Genomic DNA, 16,391 nt, shown 5'->3' with positions numbered 1-16,391 from the left:
TCTCTTAAACTGAACACAACTCTACCTGCTTCTGCTGCGTGTGAACGACTTTTTAGCTGTGCTGGTTTACTCTTCACAGCCAAACGAAGTCGGATAGCCTCTGTTAATTTAGAAAACCAGCTCTTGCTGAAACTGAACAAAAGGTTCAGAAAGTAAAGTGTGACAGAAATGCTAAGAGTTTAAGACACTTACCTGCCTGTTGTTCAGTGTATGGGGAAAAGTTTAAATGGTTCTACGCATGTTCAGAAACATTTTTGTCATTGTTTTAACAAACAAAATTCCTTCTTTTATATCTACATTTATTTACAAAACAAGTTACCTTTCTATACCTTGTTCATCTGAAAAATGTGCTTTGAACATAAATATTTATACTGGTGAATCGAGTTGAATGCCTGGTATTGACGACAGAATAAAACATCAGTCTGTTAAAAAGTAATTAATACTCTGAGTAGTTTTTAAGAAGAGTACTTTGTACTTTTACTCAAGTATTTTTTTTTACACCAGTACTTTTACTTGTAATTGAGTACTATTTAACCAGTGTAACAGTACTTGTACTTGAGTACAAATTTTGAGTACTCTTTCCACCTCTGGTCAAATAAGTCCCAGCTGCTGGATGATGTATTTAAATGTTTAGTAATATTTTTAAACACATGATTTTTAAGTTGTCACCTCACATCTATGAAACGTTGCCTGTAGCTTCCTTGTTTTCTCCTCTGTGCAGAAGTCCTGTTTTGTTTTCCCTGAGAGGCAGTAATCTGAAATAGAATCTGTGGAGGAGCTATCTGACCCGCTCCTGTTAGCGTTTGAGCTCAGATCTTCACTAACTGATAAACTCAAGATGATTAGTTCACTGTAAGTAAAATAACTTAAACTGGCCTTCCTGAGCCCTGTGTTTGAGTCCAGCCTGCACATTAATTATGAAAATTAGTATCTATGCAATAAATTCAATCAGCTGTTTTTCCAGCACAACACATTCATTTTTCATTCATATTTTTAATCCCTCATGTAAATATTGACACTTAACCATGTGATATGTTCAAGCATTTTAATTCACCTGAGAGAGAGAGAGAGAGAGAGATTCCCTGGTCTGTGGAAAGCCCTTCCACAGACCAAGAGCACAGGGACTCTCTGTGACGTGATCAGTTTCGTTCATGTTAACCTGCGGGTGTTGATTTTATTGGTGGTTTGCACCTCCTACATGTAACTTTATGGGGGTTTCCTTTCAACAGCTGTCTGCAATTAATGGGTGACCCAGTTCTGTGGTCAAATCTGAAAGTACTTTCCTCTATGACTTTTGTTTTTAACAGCTTTTAATGAATGGTCACCACAAAAACCACCTGTATTAGATGCTTAAGATTACTGTTTTTTAGTCATCTTTAATACTCCACTGATCACATACAAAATACATGATGTTCCATTTCCAAACTTTATTAATAAATCATTTGAACTCAGGGGAAAATGTTTGTTTAAAAAGCAGGTGGAAGGGTCATAAAGAGAGGAAGATAGAGGAAGCCATGACCATGATGTCATCCACTGGTTTTGACTTTCATTATCAAGTGTCATCATTACAGCCATCGCGGTGTTTCGATGGGTGAAGTCGTTAACCAGTAACCATATCGTGGTGTCACAGTTCTGGTCATTTTGATCAGGCATTTTCAGTTTCTTGTATTTTGGTGTTTTTTCTGATTCTTTCGTTGTCCTGTTTAGAATATTATACTCCTAAGTTTCATTGTTATTCTGGTTAAGAGTTTTGTTCTTAGGTTTACTTTAGTGTCTAGTCTGTGCCTGTCATATTTCCTGTTTTACTTTGAAGGTCCGTGTCTCATGTTAGTGTGTCGAGTGTTACTCTCCCCTGTGTTGTCATTATGTTTCATTGGAGTCAGCTGTGTCCTCATGTGTCTGCACTTCTCCTGATCACCTCATGTGTGTATTTAAGTCCTCAGTCTCCTCGTGTTCAGCATCGCTACGTCTGTGTTCCCTCCCACGTTACTCTGTTTTATTCAGTATTTATATTCCATATATATATATGTATATATATATATGGAATAATTCTAGAGTGTGCTGCCTCACATCCACTGTCCTGGACTACAGTTGGTGGCAGTCTGCAGCTGCATGAGCACAGTGGTTAGAGTGGCCCTAGGTCAAGATGATGGAGTTTGAGTCCGTTCAAGCAGGAGACGAGAGATTTGAGGCAGCTAAAGGAAAAGATGATGGAGGTAATTGCAGTAATCACATTTTTATATTTTGTCTCTCAGTGATTCAAAATCACTGAATCATACCTGTTTGTTATCCTAAAAGCAGAGACACAATACATTTTATCATATAAATACTAAAATATTAGGACATGGTATTTATCTTATCCTGAGATATTAAGTTCCCCCCCTTGTTGTTATCAAATAACAGCTAAGAGTCATTCACCACCTCTATGGTTTCAGATGATGTGGTAATAAATCATCTGTGAAGACATAATTCCACTGCAAAGGCCACAAAGAGAGGGAGTCGCCGTTACACATGGAAAATCTTTGACTTCCCTTTAAATTGCAGCTTGCTCACAGGAAATTGTGCTGCCTGCACTCATAATGTGTTTTTTGTTCAAAGTAACGTCTGATTGTCTTTATTTCCTGGGTGATGACCTTATGACAGCAGGTCAAACCCAAACTATGAGTGAAGGAACAGGCTGCACAGCTGGTCACAAAGAGAGAAAAGAAGAGGTCAGCAATGTGATTGCTCATCATGGTTAGCTTCTATGTTAGTCAGCAACATTATAAAAATGGAAGGAACTCAGAGAACATTAGTCATACTTCCAATAACCATTACTAGTAAATATTTGAGATTCCTGGTGGTTTCCTATTATGTTGTTTTAATGCACAAGTTTTTTTTCAAACCTACCATAAATATGCTGTAGTTATAAAACCACATGTATAAACTACACAGAACACAACTTAAGATCATTTAAAATGTGATGTGAACAAAAATGATTACATTATAATAAATGAATAACAATTGTATTGAAGAAAATGTAAAGATGTACAAATATGCTTTGAAGAAAATCTAAAACCTCAGTTCTGGTATCTGCATCCATCTGCGCCCTATTGGCAGTGACTCATGGCTAATAGGGAGGAGATGTGGGAGTCGCACAGGTCAAAGGGACCTGTTGGTTATGCAAACAGAAGAAAACATCTGCCAAAGGAGGTGAAAGACTACAAACCTACAAAAATGGGACAGTTAGGATACCATTCTCAGTAGACTGAGAGCCACCAAAATCCTGGTGTGTGCCTCCATCTTTGACTATTTTCAAGTCTTTGTGAAAGCACTTTGCTTTTTTGAGTTTCTCTTTCTCTATAAAACATCCTTGAATATTAACTTTTTAAAAGTATTTTAAAGAAAATCAGGCCTTCAGCTACAATTTGTGAGACGACAATAAACCACACACAGTCGAAGGACTGCGCTGATTCCTCAAAAGTAGCTGTCTGTCAACTAAGACATCTATAAGGCATCTAAGAGGACAGAATCACAGCTTCTAAAAACCAGTTTAAGCCTCAAAATGCACAAAATCATTATTCAGAGAGAGCAAACCAGACAGAAAGGATTTAAATCAAAGTGAAGTCAGTCTGATGTGGTGAACAGAGTTTCTAAACACTGTGGCACAGCTGGATATACAAACGACAATAGGAGGAGGACTCTTTAAAGATCGATCGCTTCAGTTATTTAAGCTGATCAGACTTCTCACTCTTTCTGTGCCTGTGACTCAAACAAATAGGTTTGACATCACATTATTCTTTTTTACACTGACACCACTTTAAAACAAGGTTTCCATGATGTCTGTTAATGTCCTTGTAAGATGGACTTCCACACACGCAATGTTTGTGCTATTGGATATCAGTTTTTATAATTACACGCACATATAATGACCCACAGTCTGTTCGGCACTGATCTCAGCTCTCCATTCTCATGCCAGTCTCTCGCTTCACTATAAAGGTAAAAGAGATTGTCATCAGTTCAAACGCTACCAGCTGTGGCCCCACCTGCCTCTCCAGCACCGCCCCCCTTGAGCTCACTGCACCACCTCTCCCTTGCAGCTGAGCCAGGGACCACACCCTCCATAATAGACCTGTTAAATCTTGTCTCATGCCTCGTCTTCACCTCCTCTGCTGTCATCTGTAGTGGGAGGGACTAAGATGTGAGGAATAGAGTTAATTATGTGCAATCTAACGAATGACAAAGACGTATGTTTCTTGGCAGACTTGGGAACGCCTCAGTGTTTCCCTAAAGGAGCTGGAGTAGGAGGCTGAGGAGAGGGACGTATGAGTGTCTGTGCTCAGTCTGCTGCTCCTGCAACCCAACATTAATGAAAGTATGAATAAAATATGTATTTGTGAATAACTTTTCAAGTGATTTCTGAATGTTCACTTTTACTTCTGCCATATCGGTTAAATGCTTGCCTCCTGATGTCCTGTGATCATGACATCATCATGAAATGATCACAGCAATAAGTATTTTCTTGTCTGTTATAACACCCACAGCAAATGGTAATTAATCACACAGACCATTAAAAAAATCTGATTTCAGAAGCTTTTATTGATTTGTCTTTGTTCTCAGCTTGAAGACAGAATAACATTCATATTTAATGACATTTGTAGTATATTTGCTAATTCTCACCAATCACTAGCTGGCGTATCTTTACTCATTTCTCTGGATTATCATGAATTCTCCCAATCCCTACTTACAAATGCCTTTGTTTGTTTCTCTATTTTACATTCTTTTAATGACTTACTGTTCAGTGTAATAATTTTACTGTTTATTCCTTACTGTGAAGCAATTTGGTGTACCCCCTGGTTTTAAACATGTTATATAGTAAAATTGTTTTGTATTGTATATATATGTGAACACAAGACTGTTAAAGCGCTATGAATAATTTGCAAAAAATAATTTACATTTCTTAACAAATATTTCTGTCAAAGTGTGAACTAATAAATGAGCAGAAATGTTTCCAGCAGCTGCTTTACTTTATCTTTGTTTCATCGTTTTCATCATCTTTACTTAGATTAAATCTATGAAAATCAGCGTGTGAATTAAGAAACCTACGAGACATGTAAGATGACATTTAGTCACTGCTTCTAAACACTGTGGTGCAGCTGGAATATACAAACTATAGTGGGAGGACTCATTAAAGATTAATAGCTTCAGTTATTTAAGCTGAAAACATTGGAGGACACAGCAGAGTTCTCTGTGGTGGTGAAAGAGAGAAGGTGACATGAAGAAAAGAAGAAGCACCATTAGCACTTTGTAATTAAATTGTAATTAAAATGACCCTCATATGAAATTAAAGAGTAATGGTACCAACAGGACTCCTTTAACCTTTTTAGTCACAAACACACAATAGCATGAACACAGTCACACACAGGCAAGTATTACATGCACTAAACATCTGGAAACAGGAGAAACTCAGAGCATCCTGTCATCATTTCATGAACACAGGGGCAAACTTCAATGAGGTATTAAGCCTCCACTCAGGGATTGTACTTTGCCCGGCTGTCGTATTGCACCATGCCAAACAAAATAACTGAAAACACGACTGTAAACCCGAGACCATTGACCTGACTGAAATAAGTACAATGGAAAGGTGCAAGAAGAGAGAAAAGTGGGGGGGGGAAATGACAATATCACACAGAGATCATCCTACAGTTTAGGCTGCATAACTGTACCAGTGTATATTTACAGTTCACAGTTTTTACAGGACATTTCACACCTTAAGCTGAATGATACACCTGCCACACAGCATGGTTAGTTTCTTGTTAGTCAGTACTGACAAAAACTAAATACAAAAAATACAACACACAGTTCATTTCAAATCTTTCAGTAAAAGTTTCATGATCCACAACATCAAAACATTTGCTTTGTTCCTCGTCTTTCTTTTACTGTGAGCGTGGTCCTGAATGCCAACCAGCCTTATCTAAATCTTATATTTTAGCACTCCTTCCATAAGTACACACAGTATGAGCCACACTCGTGCTATATTCTCATAGGATGATACAAGTTCTATTTTTCAGTTTCCATATTGCTTACCAACAACGTCTAAAGATCCACACTCCACATCTGCTGACAGCGACGCCTCTGTGATGGGTCCTAAAGCCTTTCTGGTAAAATCTCAAAACAATGATTCTGCTCATCTGGACGTAGTGTTTTCAGTGGGAGAAACATTTTTTCACTCATCCTAGTGAATTTTTCAGTCTCAGCTGATGAAGGTTTGGCGACATAATAAACAGCACACTTACATAATGACTGAAACCAGCACCACTGATTAACAATGGGACATAAGGTCAGTTCGAGTCCTGCATTGCTGTGTAGCTGTTTTGCATAGAGTAGTTTATAATCCTCAGACAAGCTACCATTGACAGAGTGTGCAAGGCACAAAAGCACAAGTTACTATCGTTACTTTGGAGATTATATAGATGTTTCCCTTTTCTTGACAAAATGTCATCATACAACATGTTGCCCAGTCTCAAACAAATGCCTCCTCCACTCCTGTTATGAGCAACTGTGACAATAAATTTCAACTCATCCCAAGATATTGATGCATCATTACTCTGAAGCACTTACATGATGTCCTCCAGAAATAAATCTGTATTATAATCATCATCTGCTTGTAACACATTCTGTACATCACTGGCTAGAGACGGTCCTCTCAACACAACATTCAACAAAGTATTGGGTAAAGCATCATCTTCACCCACCTGAACCACGGGGCGACTGTGGCGACCGTGGTTCAGGTGAGTTGAAAAGCTCATCTGTAAACGGGAGGTTACAGATGAGGTTCAATCCCTGCTCTCTGTCCTGGTCGTTGTGTCCTTGGGTAAGACACTTCACCTACCGCCTACTGGTGTTGGCCAGAGGGGCCGATGGCGCGATATGGCAGCCTCGCTTCTGTCAGTCTGCCCCAGGGCAGCTGTGGCTACAACTGTGGTTTGCCTGCATCAGTGTGTGAATGTGAGAGTGAATGAATAGTGGAATTGTAAAGCGCTTTGGGTACCTAGAAAAGCGCTATATAAATGCAATCCATTATCTAAGGCTTCATCAATTAAATTACCCAAACTCCCTCTTACCCTGGCAGGAATATGGTCTAGATTATCTACAGCAATCGTTCTAAAATCAACACGCTGCTGCAGTTCTCTGGAATTATAATCAGGTTTATCCTTAGTCCTAACCCCACCACTCCTCTGCACAGTGTCAACTTCAATCACATTATCAGCATTGTCAACTGATTCAAAATGATCACTAGAAGAGGCTAGAAGATCATCAAATGTCAAAATGACCTGCGGCTCACCATTTGCTTCAAAATGGTCACTACACTGTACAACCTCATTAGTTACCAGAACTTAAATTATGCCTCAAAAACTAAGAAAGCTTGTAGTGTTGTTAAAATCAGCCCAACTTTTAAGTAAAAAGTCTACCAGCCAACATACTGGACACTGTTCTGCTGAACAACTAACAGTTATATTGCCATCATTGTTAGAATCTTACAACGAAACAAACAACTCAGATTTAATTATCCTGAAACTAAGTTAAGGCTTTCCACAACTTTGTTTTGCAAGTTACATTACTTATAAAATCAAAATAAAATGTATTTACGGTTCAGCCACAAGTGCAGTCTCCAGATCAAACAACACATTTGTTTTGTATTCAAACACAGAAGCTTGGTATATTGTAATATTTCAGGGATTGCTTGTTTCCAGTCGTGGCATTACTGGTCAAATGACTGTCATGGATTTAGGTGATCCAAATGTAAGTGCAGAAGAAAGTCTTTAACAGAACATAACTGTCAGAGTCATAATTTAGGATTGTCATTTGTATTTGGAAACATATAATCATTTATGCTTAGAGATATATAATCGTTTGTATGTTGATAAAATGTCTCATCCTTATTTAGGTCTGCTAAGGGTCTGGGTGCACCATGAGGGGAGGACGTTCACTCCCTTCTGTTGTTCTGACATAGCTCATACACATTCATGGGAAGTTCAAAGTTCACGGAAGGTCGCATCTTGTTTTGTCATACATGGTATGGCGGAACACACACTCTATATCTGTCTAGTTACAACAGTCTTTTGTCTTAGTTGGGCTGCTGCAAGGGAGGCTCCTGGCACCGGGCATATTGGGAGTTGCATTTCTTTGCAGACAACATAGTAAAATATGTTTAGGCCTGTCTGAGCAGGTTTCACAGGGTCATATTTTGACTCACACATACAGGCATATACTCTGTTTACACACACATGCCCGTTTGAAACTGTCACATGTTAATGAGATTATGCATATGTGACACACTGTAATGTGTGGTCACATTATGTGATTTAATTTTTGTATATTGTATAAGCTTTTAGGTGTAGTTTTGTTAAGGAAGGGCCTTAATCTTGTGATTTTTGTTGGAGATCCAACATGTGGTGTGAACCCTAGTTACGCCACAAGGGGGCACTTCCGCCCTAGTGAGATGGTTTAGTGTGACGCTACTGCTCGTCTTCAGATCTGGCAGAAGCGAGAGAGGAAACACACTACCTGTCGTCCATCTCATGATTTATCTGTTTTTTTCAGGTTAGTAAGTAATAAGGCCACACATGTGGTCCACATAATTTACATGCCAAATATGGGTAAAACCCGACCAGCAGTTTGTTTTGCTGAGATCTGTATTTGTTTGTTTTGCTCACCGAAATGTGTTAAGATCGAGAGTCGGAGCTAGCTTAGCTCGCTGCAGGCTGGAGTAGCCGTCGGCTTTGTTGTTTTCTAAACTTAAGGCACCCTCTTGTAAGAAAAGTACACCACGGCTCCTGTATATTTGAGTTAATGTGTTCGCAGAGACAGTTTGATGTGTTGTCACTGTTATTGTCTAAAGTTAGTGTAATAACCTGTAATAATTCTGATCACTCTGCAATGTTGATGTGGAGATTTCCACTATACAGATACGCCATTAGTACATGGTACAGTACTGGAATGTTTGCTTTATCAAACTGTGTGTGAAAAAAAGTGTAATTTATAGCTCTTAGTAACAAACAACAGAGATGACTGTTTAGATTTTTGTTTATACTATTTTAGTTTTTTCTGATTTGGGGCTTTGGGAATGTGAGACAGAGATGTTAAGAAGTTTTTGCAACCTGTTGTGAACACATGAATATGTTTAAATAAAGATCTGGCAGAAGCGAGAGAGGAAACACACTACCTGTCGTCCATCTCATGATTTATCTGTTTTTTTCAGAACCAGACATAATCTGTCAACCGCCCTCTTGCTTGGGGTGTGTTACACATATTCATGTAATTGCAATAAAAGGAGCACTAAGGGGAGTCCGGCCGAGAGTCTGATGTGGTTCGAGTGGAAGGAACAGCGCTTGACCTCAGTTGGCCTCCCTCGAGCGTGATCACACAAAGAGCTCTGTTTTGTTTTGCTGCTGCAGTTGATTGTCTAATTGTTCCAGCAGGGTTTGTACTTAGATAAACCCAACAATAACTTCCCTTAAGTACAGTGGCAGTGGATGTGGGTTGGAGATGCAATGAGCTTGAACCTGCAGGTGACCATCTTCACTGACCAACCATCTGTGACAGAGGACTCATCTCCTGCTGCTGTCCTGCAAGCAAACAATCTTATTTTTTAGAGCACCAACTTATTTGCTGTCTTAAAACCTTTTTTTCTGCATTTGCTATAGAACAGACTCCAATTTAGACAATCTCAGGCTCCCTCCCCACCGGAGAGGTGACCTTGAATGTCCCACTTGTCAGTCTGGATAGCCCTGACCACCACCTGACGTACAATAATGTCGTGGAATCTTTTTTTTTAAAAGGGGCTATGCAATCATGGCCAATAACTTTTCATTCTGATGATCTGCAGAATAATTTAGGTACAAAACAAATTTCAATGTTCAAACACCTGCAGACTTCACTATATACAGTGTAGACAGTGTGGTCTCTCTAAACTAAGTTTGTGGGATATGATCTTTCAAGAAGCATTTTTAGAGAAAATCAGGCCTTTAGTTACAGTTTGTTAGACAACACTACACGGCACACAGTCAAAATACTGCAATGATTCCTCAAAAGTAGTTTTCATTATGAAAATCAGTGTGTGAATTAAGAAATCTAAAAGGCGTTTGTGACCCGCAGGAGGTACCTATTTCAATAGTACAGAGCTGTAGGCACACAGTCAGTTAAAAAGGGTTTCATGTTAATACAAAATAAAATTAAACATGTACCAGTAGTACCTAAAACAATTAAAAGCTTTACATTATTAAATACGGTTAAAACTATAAAACTGTATCACGGGATGCGAGAGAGAGGATAAGCGTGCGGTGAACCTGATAAAACAAATCAACATGTGACACGCAGCGTTAAAAGGAACGGCAACTCACAATTAAACCCCAGCTTGTCAAAAGACTTTAAAAAGGTAAATCTTCAGTGTCGTCTCCCCTCAAGCTCACCGTGGTGCATGCAAAAAGCGGCAATGTGTGTGTCATTGATTGGTTATTTGTGTTTTATGGTGTTTTAGTCTTAACCAGCGCCGTAGCTCCGCAAACGCACATAACGCACACTGCGTAGGGCACCAAATGGCCGGTAGGGCACCAAAAAAATCAGGGTCGTAAAAAAAAAAAAAGTAAACCATATTAATACTATAAATATCATATGCATTAATATGGTTAAACAATACAAAAGCAACATAAAACAATTTTCCCGAGAAAAGGGGTGAATCTGCTTTGTGCCCTGTCTCCAGTCTCCTCCTGGTGCCCCCCCACTCCCAGTGGTCTGTTCTATAATGCCTCAATTCGGTATTGGTAAACACCTGTTTGAACATGGCCTCGAAACGGCAACAGGAGTCGGGAGCGGAGAAAAGAAAGAAGAAGAGGAAGCGTGATGAAACTCAGGCGTCGCTTGCCGGTAAGGCAATGTTTAAATAATAACAATAAAAAAGTTCATTATTGTAGCCCTTGCTTGCACGCTCATGTCCGTCAACTCTGTGATAGCTCCTGTTAGCAGTGTTCATACTGTGTTAACAAATGTTGCAAATGATTGATGTTGGGTAGTTTGTTTACGTTGTGGATATGAATATAGAATGGACTACTAAAAGCAACTCATCATGGTCACTCAATTGACGGTTTTCAGATAACGTTAGCAATCGTGAGACTAGCATTTCCCTCCTCAGGTTGCTAGCTGGCTAACGTCATGCATGCTACTGATTAACCTTAACTTTGGGATAGGTCAGTGATGCAGTCAAGTATTATTATCAGATTAGACAAGATTACTTTGTATGTTGCTGCATTTCAGGATATCTATAAAGACGCATATCTTATTTATGCGGCATAAATAAGATATAGGTTTCATATTACAGTGTAATATGAAACCTATATCTTCCAGTAATATAGATTTCCTACTTGCGCATTTATATCAAATTATGTACAGCATGTTTATATTGCCATTTGCCATTATGAAAATCTATACATGTAAAATATAGTTAGTAATTTTAAATGTACCAGTGACTTACTTAATTTATTAGTCTTATAATGCAATTTTTCGTAGGCCTACTGTAGATTCAAAATTGTATTTCTGTAAAATCCCTGAATATTTTCTCTTGTATGCAGGGTCAATGCTTAAATATGTTCAAGGAGGATCTCAAGGACAGGATGAACCATCCAGTAGTAGTGCCATCCCTGGACATCAACCACCAGCCATTGTAGACCCTGCAACAATCCCTAGCCAAGAAGAACAAGAACCATCAACCACCAGTTCAGGTACAGTTCCATACACAAGTACCACTGAGAGTCCTGTCACTGAGAGACTATCAGAAAGTGACACTGTGGAGACATGTGTGCCCCTTCAACCGATCCTGCTCTTTGGCCAGCTCACATTGTAGATGCTGATCGTGTTGAAATTGTGCGGAGAGAGGTCCTTTTAATGTCAGCTCTGATTTTAATTTTCCAAAGAGGCCTGAGTATTTATTTGTAACAGTATTTTTAACCTCCTTTAACCTTATTTATTTGTTTAACTGTCATGTTTGTTGTTATTTAATTAAACAAATTCCACTGAGAAATTCAAAAGTATTAATGTTTTTTTTTTTTTTTTTTGGTGGCGGGGGCACCATAAAGCATTTGTGCTTAGGGCACCCAAATGGCTAGCAACGGCCCTGGCCTTGATGACCCTGTTGCTGATTCATCACTGTTGCTTCTCGAACCACTTTTGACAGACACTGACCTCTAAACACTGGGAACACTACACAAAGAAAGAGTACAACACACAAATTTATTCTTTCTTGTCTGGAAAACCAGCAGTAAGCCGTGACTTCTTGATCCTTAAAGCGTGTTAAACACAGACCACATGGGCACAAAATGAGCATCTCTGAGCCCAGATCTGAGCATGTGCTGTGTCTGTGTGCTGCCACAGATCTGATGAAGGATTTTTAAGATTCTCCTTCACTCTTTGTTTTAGATTTTCACAAGTCTGAACATGTGAAAATTACACATTTGCATAACTTAACAATTACAAATACAGATATCAGTGTCACAGGCAAAGCCCCCCTAATCTGCTTTGGAAATGAATTTGGTTGCGATGGCAAGGCAAGAGAAAAAGCTCTTCCATCTCCTTACTGAAGGCGAAAGCTGATGTTTTGGTTCTCAGCTCTCCACCTGATCAAAAAACAGACTCAATATAATGTGTGTGAATCAGCACTGGAATTAGAAAGCGGTCATTAAAATTGCCTTTGATTTGAGTAAATGTTCCTGTGGAAAGGGAATAGGAAATAAGAAACTTAAACACATAAAATCTCTTTACATGCCTTTCGTACATAAGAAATATTACTCATGGCTATATATCTGTGAAAGACAAATTCACTGGCAAATTACTGGGATGCAGCACTGAACATGAGAGGACCTAATCTGAAAATATGTGAACCAACCTTCCAGTTGCTCTCTGGTCTAGAGTCACTGTAAATTTTGCAAAGAGTCAGATGAGGCAGAGACGCAGGAGCTGTTGTGCATTCAAAGCTGTCTCTGAGCAGCTTCCAGTATATTTTTGTATGTGTGTAGCTTAGTAGGAAGGTGATATAGAAATGCAGAGGGATGGCCACCTGTGCCTCAATTTTATTCTGCAACCTAGACATCCACATTACTCACACTCTCACATAACACATACATATAGGGCCTTGGGGATGGGCACGTTTTACAGCATCCAGAGGATGGTCGGTGTATTCCAACCCACCTCTGGCGCTGGTGCCCTACCCTCAATTTTAATGCATATAGACACTGAGGGTTTTCGGGAGGAGCCGTGCTGCTCTCTGGCAGGAAGCACCATGCCCTCCTGTGTTTTAAATGCACTTTAGAACAGCACACAGCAACACTACATATGAGCGGGCGGAGGGAGGTTTGGGGTCTTCACTCACCCCGGTTCTGTTAGCCGTCAGGGCTGGGGGGCTGGGAGGAGGTGCTGGCCGTCAGATTGGGATCTGGGATGCGGGGCCTCCCTGCTACTGCAGATAAGGAGGCGGTCCGCTTGCCTCCACCCCAGAGAGAAGGGTTACACTTCCTAGGTCTAGGTGCGGCTTGCCCATGTGGGGGCGGGGGTACCTGGACCTGGGATACAGAGTATGTTTGGGGAGTGTGATTGTCTGTGCAGTGTCTATTTGTGTCTGTCTACACGTTGGGTAAGTGCTGAGTATTTGGTTGTGTATATGGGGGTGGGAATGCACGTTTGAGTCTGCGTGCGCCTGTTTGTCTGTGTCTATATGTCAGGTTGGGTCTTAGACTCGACCTCTCTGGGAACATCTCAGGCCCTCCAAAGTACGGAGGCCTATCTCCCCTCACCACGCTCCCTGCCGGTGGCTGATCCCCTCAGACGTTGGTGTGCTGGGGGTTCTTGTCGACTGGGGCTGGGCGCTCATGTATGTACCGGCTCACTCCTAGTGGCCGATTGGCGGGGCCTGGCGCCTGTGGCCCGGCTGGGCCCCTTCCGGGGGTTGGGGTGCCCTCAGGCCTCTGGGCCTGAAGCTCGGTCCTCTCTGGCACAGCCGGCTGCCGGCAGAGCCCGCGGGCACGCCACTGCAACCCCCTCTGGCCTCTGCTCTGTGGCTGCTGGGTGACATCTCGTTTAGGGCTCTACTCAGCTCTTCCCAGGAGGGTGGCACGGTTCCCCCCCTTTGGTGGTCCTCCTTGGGTCCTCGTACTCTGGAGCCTCTGGATGTCTGGGGCCTGGATCTCCTCCATGCCTGCTTCATGCCCTGGGGGACGGGGCTATGGCTCCCCACACTCCCTAGCAGACCGTTACATGGAGAAACCTTTGGAATACAAGCGTGCTGATCCACACAGGTATACACACGGGTGTTCACACACACAAACTACACCTTTCTTGGCTGCTACCTCTTGCGTGCTGCACAATAACATTTAATATTTAGTATCTACTGTTATCTACTGCTAGCTAGTTTATTGTGATGGTGCTGTATTTATTATGTTGCTGTTTTTGTTTGTTTGTTTTCTCTTCTGTTTTTTTTCTCCATACAGATGATCCAGGTGTTTTGTTAGTTTTTCTTTCTTTCTTCCCCCCTTTCTCACCATCTCTTCTCCCCTCTATTTTTCTTTCTCTCCCTCTCTTTCTTTCATTCTTTCTTTTTTTCCAAGTGAAGTGAGCTCTTTGTGTCATGGTCCAGGCTCAGTGACCCAGTGTTTTCTGTTTGTATTATTATTCCTTGATTTCATGTCTCATTGTGAGTCTCTTGGTTTTGGTTTCTGTCTTAAGTATTCCTGTTCTAGTTCTTAGGTTTTGGTTCCATGTGTGTACATTGTTGTGTGAGTTCTTGTGCTGTGTTTACCCTCATGTTTGTGCCGTTATGTTTATCTGCCCCCTCAGCTCCTCTGTGCACTAGTCTTAATAATCAGTGTGCTCAGTTTTGCGTCCTCCTTTCTCATCATGTGTAATTATCCTCAGCTGTGTCTCCCTGCTTTTCCCTCTTTGCCCTGTTGACCTTCTGTATTTATTGTCTGTGCTTGCCTCTGTGCTTTGCCGAATCATTAACATTCATGCCCTCAGACCTGGACTGAAGCTAAACTGGGATCTCTCATCACAGTGCTGATGATCGTGTGTTTCAAAGTGTGGGGCTGTTTTGTACCTTGTGGTAAAATTAGTTTTTTTTTCCTCTTCTAGTGTTAATAAGCAGTGACCAAATATAACTAGTGGGTGAGAAAAAAGATGATGATCACATCATCTTTGTGCTACATGAGAACAATAACTGTTCTTTTAACACACATCCTGAACACTAACTAAATACTTATATTTTATGTCTCCGTCTCACTGTCTAAACACTCAACAACAAGTTTCTTTCTATTACCAAGTCACTGTAATTCATTCTGCTGACACTCTCTGTGATACAAACTACCAAACTAAACACTTTTAATTTGAATGTTGTTCTGAACAACATCAAACTGTTCGCTGTTTGATGTTTTCAGGGAGCAGTGGGACAGCTGACGTGGCTCTTCTGATCAATTATTGATTCAGGAAACAGCAAAGCATGAAACTGAGTTTATGTCTGGAAGATGTCAGATACATAAACTTCTCCTTAACATAAAGATTTGATTTCATTCTTATTCAGACTTTAACTGTGATGCTCTGATACTTTCACTAAGATTCTCCTGTTGTGTTCATTTACTTTACATAAATATAGCAGATTTGTTTGCAGAGCTGTTTATTCTTCGTATGTTGAACTGTGTGTGTTTGTGTTCAGACTTTAAACCAGAGCCAGACGTCGTCTACTCCTCACTGAACTAGTCCACCAGTCCAACCACTGACGTCCAGCTGCTGGTCTCTAACTGGTCCACACAGCCACACAATGTTGATTTGCATATATTCTGTAGTGTCTTCTCATTATAATATACACTCTCAGTGTTTGTATGAGTGTATATAGTATAACTAAAATATAAATGTCATCTGCACAGCAGTGTCCTGCCTTCTCTGCAGCATCAATAAACTTTGCTGTCACGTGTTGTTCCTGTCGTGTGGTTCTGTGGGTTTCAGAAGTACTGCTGATGGAAAATGTGAGTTGTGTTTCTAACTGATACACACCTCTATTCAGAGCAGATAAGAAAGAACAGACACACAACTTAACCTCAACCACAGATTAAAAACAGCAGGAACATCATTCAGTGGCTGAAATGACTCCGAAGAAATTGTTTGTCTGAAGAGTTGAGTATCAATTTGTGTAAAGTCAATCAAATTGGTAAGATTTTACTTCACCAAGACTAATGTTGAATTAGTTTTAATCCTAAACAGGTACTTTTTCTGTTCACAGCTTTTCTATTTGGGGTTTCTAATGAATCTTAATCAAATCAAACCTCAACACTAGATTAAATTTAAATCAGTGAGCTGCCTTCATGTACAGTCTGAGG

This window comes from Oreochromis aureus, linkage group 3 (genome assembly GCF_013358895.1).
Source record: "Oreochromis aureus strain Israel breed Guangdong linkage group 3, ZZ_aureus, whole genome shotgun sequence".
Taxonomy (NCBI): Eukaryota; Metazoa; Chordata; class Actinopteri; order Cichliformes; family Cichlidae; genus Oreochromis; species Oreochromis aureus.
The sequence above is the reverse complement of the archived record's forward strand: the minus strand, read 5'-3'. Positions refer to the sequence as shown.